General features: G+C 40.9%; 1 long non-coding RNA gene across 1 annotated transcript in view; it reads right to left on the bottom strand.

Moving 5' to 3' along the window:
* Positions 1-521: 521 nt before the first annotated feature.
* LOC148214198 (uncharacterized) overlaps positions 522-11,058 on the bottom strand; it is a 134,877-nt gene continuing 124,340 nt past the window's right edge. Inside the window, exons 3-4 of the long non-coding RNA XR_015798594.1 lie at positions 5,012-5,452; positions 522-1,627 (exon numbers count right to left, since the gene is read on the bottom strand). This is a non-coding gene — a long non-coding RNA (uncharacterized LOC148214198). The remainder of the gene's footprint in view (positions 1,628-5,011; positions 5,453-11,058) is intronic.

The following is an 11,058-nucleotide window of genomic DNA, read 5'->3' as shown; positions in this document are numbered from 1 at the left end:
TGAGCTTGAGCTTCATTATCAATCCTTCCAATGAGCAATCAGGGTTGATTTCCTTTAAGATTGACTGGTTTGACCTCCTAGCAGTCCAGGGGACTCTTAAGAGTCTTCTCCAGCACCACAGTTCAAAGGCATCAATTCTTTGGCACTCAGCCTTCTTTATGGTCCAGCTCTCACAGCCATACATTACTACTGATTTAAATTTAGTTCAGATTAATTCATGTGTATTGTTTCCTAATGCTTTGAAAAATGCAGTTGTTATTAAAACGTATATTGCACCTTTTGACACCAGTGTGCCAAGGCAGCTAAAATACAAAATAAAATAATCAAATAATGTTTATAATATTATACAGGACAGTTGCATTTTTAAAAAATCTAGATTATTTAGGATTATGCCAGTAAAAATACACTTTTAAAAATTACATCAAAATACAAAACTAATATTTTAAATGTATGTGTTTATTTAATTTGATAACAGCACCACCCAACTCCAAAGCGGTTCTGGGTGGCTCACAATATAAAAACAAAGGACAATAAAATAATAAAAATACAGTAAGGGAAATAACAATCAGGAATTAACAAAATGGCAGCCTAGACAACTCACATCAAAATATATACCATATATGTCAAGCCCTTAACAAGGGGGCTCTATCCACCTTACCCCAAGGCCTGGGAGAACAGCCAGGTCTTTTAAGGCCTTCCAGAATGTCATCAGGGTAGGAGCTATCTGGATCTCAGAGGAGGTAAACCACTTTTAAAAAGTGGATCAGGATTCAAATAATGATTTTGCACAAAATGCCATTTCTTCTAATCCTGATGCATATTGAAAGAACATTAAAATGTGGAAGTATTCATGTTATAGAAAGTAAATAGCTAATGAAATAATTTAATCCAGAAATACACTTATGCCTGAAGAACCAAAACCCAAGATTCAAAAGTACAGTGGTACCTCTAGTTACGAACTTAATCCATTCCGTGACTCTGGCTGCAATTCGAGTTGGTCTCAAGTCGAGGTAAAGTTTCCCATAAGGTTCAATGTAAATACGGTTAATCCGTTCCGCCCTCCGAATTTGGTCATACCACGAGGCAAATTTCCCCATAAGGTTCAATGTAAATACGGCTAAACAGTTCTGAAACATATGCATTTTATTTTTAAACCTCAAAAACATGAAAAAAAGTACAGTACAGCACAGTATGAAGAGGGAGAATGGAGTGGGGAGGCAGTTATTGTTTGGAGGGAGAGTCCCCCTCCAAAGGGACATCGGGGAGATCTCCTTCAGGGGTTTTGTCTCTTCTTTGCCTCTTAGCTGCAGGCTCAGTTCTGGGGAAAAACCTGTCTAAAGTCAGTTGCCAGCCTGCTCTGCATTTTCTTTGGAGCCATGCTGACAAGCACACCCAAAACCTTCCAAACGCCACAAAACACACCACAAGCCTCACCGAACGTCTCCTTGCTACCGTGATCTCGCCCACAGGAAGCCGCGACCACGTGGCAGCAGGGAAAATGGCCGCGGATCCGGTTCGTAACTCGAGGCGGAGTTCGCAAGTCGAGGTAAATTTTTGGGGCCGGAGCTGGTCGTATCTCGAAAAATTCATAAGGAGGGGCGTTCGTAACTAGAGGTACCACTGTATACTGAAAGAAAAAAAAAGGTATGACTTTAGCCCAATATTATAATTCTATGAGAATGTCCATCCTCTCATTTTTAAGTGCAGCATTGATAATTGTTTTAAACACAAATTAATCTGCCATTTAATTTAGAATATCATGCTACTGGCCAAAAACAGTTTTAGACATCTCACCAGTACCTTTGTGGAAGATACACAAGATGTATAATGCAGCCTTTCCCGATCTAGTTCCCTCCCCGGCATACTGGGACTACAGCTCCCAGAATTCCTATTCACTAGTGGCTGTTTGGGAATTCTTAAGAGTTGTAACCCTAACACATCTGGAGGGCATTATGGCCTCACTGTTCTTGATCACATTATCACCTCATATCTGAAGATATAGGCAAAGGATCTTTCAGTGGCCTACAGCAATTTGCCAAATGTATGGTAATGGAATGTATGCTTCAAAATAGAATACTTTTTTAGCATGCATTTTTTCCTGTTAATTTGTGGTTTAACATTATAGTCAGTATGAACATCCAAGATGTGTATGTGTATGTTTTCAGAAGATGCTTGCAGGAACTTCCAAAAAGTCCCCATGATATCATACAAATTGGCCAATTCCACAGATCAGGAAAGATAGTATACTCTAAGTCATTTGAAGGACATTTTGCACTACATTTCTCACCCAGTCTGAAACTTCATGCAACGATTCTGCAAATATATACCCTTATATATATCTCACTGGCTGAAATTATGAGGGCTGCAATCCCAGTATATTTGAAGGGCACCAGGTTGGGAAAGCTGGCATAGTGTTGCAAAATATGAAAGACCACAATGTCCCTAGAACAGCCCTATTGCAAGGGAGACCTATCCAAATATCAGCAGCTCTTGATTCACTTTGTGTTATCTAAGCCACAGCATAGCACAAGCTAAGTCTGAGCACCAAACAGTTCTAGGGGAAGCAAGAAACATACAGAATGAAGATGTAGCTGGCTTGAGGATCATTAGTGCTGTTTACCTGAATTTGGCTTAAAAGACATACATTGCGTGCATATGTTTATAGACCCAATCTGAGAGCCTCTGCTAGAGTGATACTGGGATGTCACAGTGAGCTGACTTAGCGTAAGGCAACACTAGGCTTTATGGACTTGAGATAGGTTTCTAAGGCCAAGGCGGTTTTCTGTTGCTCCCTTGAGAAGCAGAGATTCTGTATAAATGCACTGCTACTCCTACTTATAAACTGGGAGAAAGCAGTAATGGCATTTTGCATTGCGCCCAAGTGATAGTGATAAGTATTTCTGTACCTTCAGTAATCTGAAAAAACAAACTCTCTTTTGAATGGTATATGGAAGCTCCATGAGAGGTTGTGATCAGTGCTGGTGGTAAAAGAAGCAGCTCCTCCTTCAACCAATACAGACCTCCCAATGGCACATATGAGAAAGGCAGATACACTCAGGGCATAATTTAGTTAGCTCATTAGTAGATAGAGGTATCTACTAAGCCTAGTTCTCTACATTCCTATTCATCTCTTGCCTCCTTCTCAGTGAGGATTTTTCTTGTGCTATTACATCTGGAAAAACTCTCATTTATCATTAAGAATTTAGCAGCAGATCGGCCTACCAGTAAATGAATGAAGATACACAAACTGATTTCAATGAATTTCAGCATTTTGGATGTATACGTTCATGGACTTGAGGAAATCATGGCAAAAGTTCATTTATTTCTGAAAGCTGTTTGTCTACTGCAAATACACCAAGAAGCAATGGATGGCTGAGACGACATGGGTATCCACAGCACTGAAAGATTTCATCAAAATGAGGAAAGCAATGTTGCTCATCCACTCTGCCCCTTTTTATGTGCACATGAAGTCACAGTGTAAATACAAAAGGGGCAGAGCTTGGGTTGTATGATCAAATGCTGCTTTGTATTGGCCCACTGAATGGAAGTCTGAAGAGCTAAGGTCTTCCTGTGTACATTTACTTTTGATCTAAAAATTTGGGTCTGTAGATCCACTAACTGTATTTGTGTTGCTTTTAATTATTTTGTACAGGTAGTCCTTGCTTAATGACCATTTGTTTAGCGACTAAAATTACGATGGTGCTGAAAAAATGGACTTACAACCCATGCCCGAAGTTATGGCCGTTGCAGCACCCCTGCCCACACTTGATCAACATTTGGGCGCATGGCGACCCGCCATGTGCACTTACCACCACACTTACCACCATAGGGGTGCTGCAACTTCATCTACCCACCAATCTCTTCCCCTGATCTATGCCCTTTTCGCCACCCTGCACAGTGGCACTTAGTGGCAGCAGCGCCAGGGCTGGGGCTGAAGCAGAGATCCAGGGCCTTCAGAAGTGTTAGCCAGCTGCCACTGCTGCCACCATCATCCCAGGCCTCTATTTCAGCCCCAGCGCTGCCACTGCCACTGAGAAATGCCACCTCAAGCCCCACACATTGCCATCCACCCCAGCACCATTGCGCAAAGCCCCAGTTGGCCCTGCTGTCCTGTGCTCCACAGGTTCTGCCACACCCAGCTGACCTTCAACATTTTCCTCCTACTGCTGCTGAGGCACACCTGGCCTGACCCTACTGTATGCAAGGCAGCTGCTGGCCGTGCCAGGCCTTCTTCCTGAGACCACTCATGCCATTCTCCAAGCCACCTGCACCATTCCTTCTCCAAATCACGTGCCCCAGTCTCACGATCCTTCAGAAACCTTCTGGTCATTCCCAGTTCTCATGAGAATGGGTGAGCTATTTGGAGACTGGCAGGAGCCCCGTTCTCGTGGTGCTTCGGAAGACCTCGTTCTTCAAATTGCACACCCCATCCCTTCTCTAAATAGCGCGTCAAATATCGCACTTTCTACACGCCAAATAGTGCACTTTCTACATGCTATGCCTGCTTTTCTGGACCTCAAATATATAGCTTTTAGCTAAAGTTTTCTAGCCCTTTCCGATAAGGAACATGTTTGAGCCCAGTTATTTTTTCAGTTGTCTTCTTTTATATATTTGTTTCCTGCTCTATTACTGTACATCCTTTTTCAATGTGACAACTAGAACTGTCCATGGCATTCCAGATGCACATGTACCATAGATTTGCAATATTGCAAGATTTATTTTCAGTCTGTTTTGTAATAATCCCTAGCATGAAATGTGCCTTTTTCACAACAGTTGCAATTTCTTAATTTTGCTATCCACTTTGACCCCAAGGTCTTTCTCATGCAGTTACTGACAGTTCAGACCCAACAGTGTGTATGTGAAGTTGCTACATTATGCCCCAGTGTGTATCACTTTGCACTTAAATTAAACTACATATACTTATTTGGTTGACCATTCATTCAGTTTCAAAAAGATATTTCTGGAGGATGGAAAAAAGTAAAACATGAATACACACATATATGCCACTAACCTCTTTCAGATTTGACTGGAAGTATTTTTGCAACCTCAGGAAGGCTTTCCAGATGGTTTAAAGCAATATGTACCTCCCTCTCCAATTCCTTCTCCTTCCCAGTCTCTCTCTCCCTTTCTCACTCTCAGTCTCTGGGGACTAAAAGGTAAATGTTTCACGCATTGGCAACTCCACTACTTTGGGAGTTAAAGAACGTTTATATTTCCATCTCTTTCCCAAAGCCAACTAAGCACTTCCTGAGATCAGAGGTAGGACAGTGGGTGAGGTGCGTGTATATTTCTTGTATGATCTCAGGCCAAGGTTTTGGCCACTGTCCCAGGAGATCAGCAAAGGGCAGTTGAATAAAAAGCATGTTAAAAACCATGGAAGCTGAAAAGGGAAGAGAATATCCAAATCTGTTCAGTGTTGATATATCCCACATCTGCTGTCCCACAGTTTCTCCTAAAAAAGAAAAAGAAAAGCGACCTTTACTCAGACTGCCTTCCCTTTTTCTCTGACTCATTTTTATTTAAGATAAACAATTAACTTGGCAAGAAATTTATAAAGCAGATTAATTAATAATTGCTAATACAAAGTCAGTAACATTTTCTAAGTAAGACAGATCCTGTCTTAATTCAATCTACCTCCTTAGGACACAGGGCCTTTTATTTGTGCTGAGTTAGTCCTATCCACCCATCCTTCACCTGGCAGAAAACTATACCGCCATGAAATGCGCTGTTCCCATTGCCAACCCCTACCCTACTTCTATTTCTGTTCTGACTTGCTGCTGAGTAGGGCTGTCCTGATTTTTGTCTGTATAGTGGGTGATAATCTAAGGGATTGGTTGCTTCCTCTGGCTGTGCTATTCTCTCTTCAGCATGTCACCAGCCAGCAGGAAAACATCCACTTCCCATGGGCAGCAGCAGGACTGGGGTGGACACAACTGTGGAGCCGTTCATAATCTTTGTGCCCCTCCTCCTCACTCCATTCAGTCATAACCTGATGAATGAAGTTAAATAAACAGGTCAAAGACACAAAGCAGCACTTTATTTAGGGTTTCTCTCCTCCATCTTTCCTTTCTTTAAAGAGGCAGTAAGTGCTGACTTCCAGATTCCTCCATGCTGTTTGGGAGCCCATATGAGGGTTGGTTCCAACATGCCACTGCTTTACTCTTTCAGCCTTGCGCTAAGCTGGTAAAGGCCACAGAGTTAAGACACTTGCAGTATTAATTACATAGCAGTCTAGCATTACTGCACAGTTGTGACAAACCAGCACAACACTGCCTCCAGTTCTTTAAGGAGACCACATTTCAACAGATAAGACTGACTGGGGACTAAATGGGAGCGGTTTGCCATATTAGCCAGCAGTGACCAATAAGCAACACTCTAATCTCATACTTTACTGGTTACCCGGCTTTGTAATGGGTTGCAAAGTGTAATGGAGTTGACATATTTCATGACTGCCCTTGGACACTGCTGGCTTAAGGAGGAAAATGTGACCTTAATATGGGTACAGCCAAGACCAACTTAAGCTTGTTTCATTCATTGGCTACACATGAGGTGAAGGCAATCTCACAGAGAAATGGCAGAACAGAAGATACTGTCAGGGCATGTTTATGCTGTGATTAGATGCAAGTGGGGAAAGGCCCTCAGTCTCTTATTAACAAATGTCTCTTCAAAAGGTAACATGGTCCCCCTGAGTGGACAGAACAACACTGAAGTTGTTTTTCCAAATTATGTAAAAGGAAACCAAATGTCTATGAAGTTATATTTGTTCTGATCTTTTAGAAGCATCCGCTTGTGGTTAATTTTTCCATGACTGCAAGTTTCCATGCTCTGAACATCCATGTGCGAGTAGATAATCCCTTAGAGTCCTTCCAATATAGTGTAATTTCCAAGTGAGCTGCAGCCAACAACAATCTTACTAAGGCTTTGGTAATGTATTTGCATAGCTACTCATAAACAGAAAGGGGAGTAATAAGGCATCACACACAGTAATCGTCTGTTTTGCCAGTCCAGTCCCCAAAATCTTTTACTGAAGTATCCATGGAAAGCCATCATTTTTTATCACTGGCATAGTAGCAATCCAGCTGCCATCAAGCATTGCTTTCCTTAGTATACAAACTGTTAAAATAAATTTCAGGTTTTCATATTACAAGTGTAAAATAGAAAGATCTGGGCAGATTTGCATCCCAATAATCTTCTCTTTTATTTTTATTTCATTCAATCAGATATTTTAAAGAACCCTTCTCCAATCTGGTGCTCGTAGACTGATCGAGCTACCATCATATCAGGCATCATGGCCATGGTGTATAATCAAGGGAAGTGACCTTCCCCCTGAGCTACCGTGGATAGTGGACATTTCCTCTCCTCCACTTCACACCAAAAAGGAAATTTTAAAAAATGTGACCCACGCCACACCGACTGTGTTGCTGTGCTATGAAATGATGTGAAGGATGGTGTTTTGCAAACAAACAAACTACATATAAACATCATATACACATGAAAACACCAGAGCTATCTTGATACATTATTTCACTGCATTAAAAAGCCTCTGAAGTTGTAACAGCAAGCAAAGAGCACTTTTTTAGCTGGAAATTCCCCCCAATTCCTCTAACCATGATTACAGGCAGCTGGAATGAGGGTGGGGGGAGGGGAAGATAAATGCTCTCTTTGGGCTCCAGGAATGTAATGCTGAGCCTATAAAGGGGAGAAGGGAGGTAAGAGTTATGGCTCACTTGAGCCCGGGGGCTTGTAGTCAGGGCAAGACAAGAATCCCCACAAACTGCCCACAAGTGCCACTCAGCTGCAGTATTACAGGGGGAAAATCTCCAGTTTTGCTCTGCTTTTAATCAAACAGGCACAAAGCCAGTAAAAGGCTGATCCAGCTATCCAAACAAATGGATGATATACAATCAGGTAGATTGGCACACTGGATCTAAGTCATTGTTTGGTGATGCTCCTTTCAGTAAGTTAGTTGCTACTTTTTGTGTATCTTTGAGATGGAAACTCAGCCGTAAAAGAACTTGTGTAAGTTAAGTTTCTCCAGTCCCATACAGAATCCAACCATGCAAGCCGTTCTGTATATTGGAAGAACAAAGTTTATGTTTACTGGGGTAATAATGCCATAGGAGGATAAATGTTAAACAGCTATTATGAAAGATTAAAGGAAAAAGGGGGAAGTTACTACCTCTCCAGCATCCATCTTGTCTGCCTAAGACGGCCAGGTGAAGACACCAAATAAATAACGTTGTTCAACAAAAAGAACCAAAAGTATTAAACTAACATATGGAAGTACTTAAAAGACAATCTTGCCCATAAAATAGGCATGTCAAACCTATTTTGAGCAAAAGAGCAAGCAATGAAATAATAATTCCCAGCAAAATCCATTTTTAAAAGGGCCAACATTTCATTCCTCTCCTTCTGAGAGCCTCTTGACATCACTGCCCCAACCCTGCAAACCTAAATAAAATTGTGATTCCTTGCTGAAAAAAAAACTGTTCACCCCAACTCTCTATCATGTATGAAGTTGGATCCCTGATTTCTTTCTTTTCAAACAAACCAAAAGCATAAGCCAACTTTTGACTTGGACTTATAGAAACAAAAGCAAAGACATGGTGGGAAAATTGTGTCTTTGATTAAGTTATTCTTCAAAGTTTCAGGAAGGTAATGCTCTTCCAAATGAGTAATCAGTGTGCATGAGAGATGGGAACATTTTCAGCTCAGGTGCACTGTATAAATTTGTCAAGATTCTTCCACCTTGCAGTAGTATTTGTCAGCTTCTATGTACAGCGTACATACATGTAATATTAATAAATAAATATTACTATCCACTCTAGGTTTCTAGCATTCTCCCATGCAACACAAATTAACCCATTTAACTGCAGGAATTGTTCAGTGATTGTGGAACTGGGGAGGATGAGCACAATACCATCCAGGTTTCACTCTACCAGGTGTGGCTGTGCTTCTTGGTTTGGCACCACTTCCTGGTCTTGCACAGGAGCAGGGCTTTTGAAATAAAAACCTAGCAACACATGTAGGTAAAACGAAAGCTTGAGTACTATTCTGCATAGTGAACCTGAGTACTTTTGCTTTATCTCTAAATAACTCCTGATAACTGCTTCATGTGTACTAGCAGAAGATAACTCTCCCTGATTTTTTTGAAGGGCATTTATATTTGAAGAGTATTTGCATATGTATAAGACAGAGTAAACACAATTGATTAAGGTTTCTGGTCACATGTTTACTTTTGATTTCCAGGCTAGTATAAAACCCTTCAAACCACTATAAAAACACAGAGCTGGGTTTTTTGTTCTTAGTCATGGTGAAAATAATTTCAGCTGAGAAGATGATTACAAATATTCTAAACACCCAAATAAATAAAAGAATGTGGCAGTGGACCCAAATGTGCTTAGAACTTTTTTTTTTTTTTTGGTAAACAATGGTCTAAACCAGAGACAGTAAAAAATAACTGCAGAATCCCGACTTAGTGAGTGTAACTGGGATTTCATAACTAAAAAAGAGCATAGACTTCCCTGGTGTGCTCTAGAAGAACAAACTAACCCAAAGGGAAGAAAAAGAAGACTGCCCAAAAAGCAAGAATGAACTTCAGGTCTGTACTGTTGGTTTACATGGCTTATCAATAAAAGGGAAGCCATTTGTCTCTGACAGGAAACAGGCAACGTGGCTTTGCTGCCAGACTCCATTGTGATCCTGAAGAACTGCTCCCATTTATTGTAGACTTTGGTTGTTTCCTCCCATGAGCCTGGAAGCATATGAGACTGAACTATTACTACAAGCTGAGAGGAAGAGGTGAAAGAGTTTGAATTTCAGACTTATATACAAGCATAAGCAGAGAATTTGGGAAAGGCTGCTTAAGTATCATAAATTACATGCTAGAACTCTAGAAAGTATCAAATGTTATCCTCAGAACTTGACAGAAAGAGACTTTAGAGACGTCCACAGGGTCACATTTCTTCCACTGTACAGTATGTGTGTGTGCATACAACAACCAAGATGAGACGTGAAAGTTTTTGACATTTGTTCTTAAATGCGTAAGCAGGAAGTCTAAACTGAAGAAAATTGTGGTTTCAGGGGAGTTAACCTCCTTTTCTTTTGTACCATTTTCTCCCACAGAATTGTTTATTCCACCTGCTGGGACTTTACTCCTTTTATATACCCACCAATTTTTATCATTCCCCATCTCCATCCTGACTTAGATACCTGAGGAAGACTGTCTGGAAAAGTGGATTTGCAAAGGAGGTTAGTGCTCCTTATCAATTCCCCCCTTTTTATGTCTTTGCATTGCCTTTTCAAATAAGGATCTAATGGAAGAGAATATATGAAGCTCAGGGTTGAACTGTGGAGTCCTTGGTGCTCTCTTAGCTTGGTTGTTTGACTGCAGACATTTCATTACCTGACTAGGTATCATCATCAATGCTTGTGAGTGTGGGGTTTACTCCCTATTTATATACAGTAGCTTGCCCTGCCAGTGTTGGTGGAGGTGTGGTTTTCTCCTTGGTAGTTCCTTGATTAGGGTATTGTTTTCTGCTTGATTATCTGGTGTTAATCCCTACTTATCTGGGTGTTGGCTACTGGAGAGGATGTGTTCTGGTCTTTTTGTTTCCTTCTTAGCTTTTTTACTGTCTCTTTTGAATGGTCTGTAAATGTGGTTTATCTCTATGTGTCTGTTGATGGCTGATGTGTCTGAGTGCCAAGCTTCCAAGAACTCCCTAGCATTTTTGGATTTAGCTTGATCTAGGATGCTCACAGTTTCCCAGCATGGTTCAGTCTGTCTCAACTATGGTTGAGTCTGTCTCACAACACACGAACAGACACAACCATAGTTTCAATTTTTAATAAAATTCTTGGGGAAATTATTTTTTCCTTAGCTTTACTAGTTTGCCTTTTTGTTGGCCAAAACAATCTTGGTAGCCATGTTATTAGAATGCCAACAATACTCTAATACCCCAACCAACCAATGCTGTGATCCACATAAGTAAATCTAATCTACCCAGTTTTGACTGATGTTGATTTTATAACTGACAAGTCTTATCTAGTCCCAACCCT

Source organism: Python bivittatus, unplaced genomic scaffold (genome assembly GCF_059951505.1).
Source record: "Python bivittatus isolate LINGU-HERP-01145 unplaced genomic scaffold, Pbiv_v1 ctg000700_np1212, whole genome shotgun sequence".
Taxonomy (NCBI): domain Eukaryota; kingdom Metazoa; phylum Chordata; class Lepidosauria; order Squamata; family Pythonidae; genus Python; species Python bivittatus.
The sequence above is the reverse complement of the archived record's forward strand: the minus strand, read 5'-3'. Positions and strand labels throughout refer to the sequence as shown.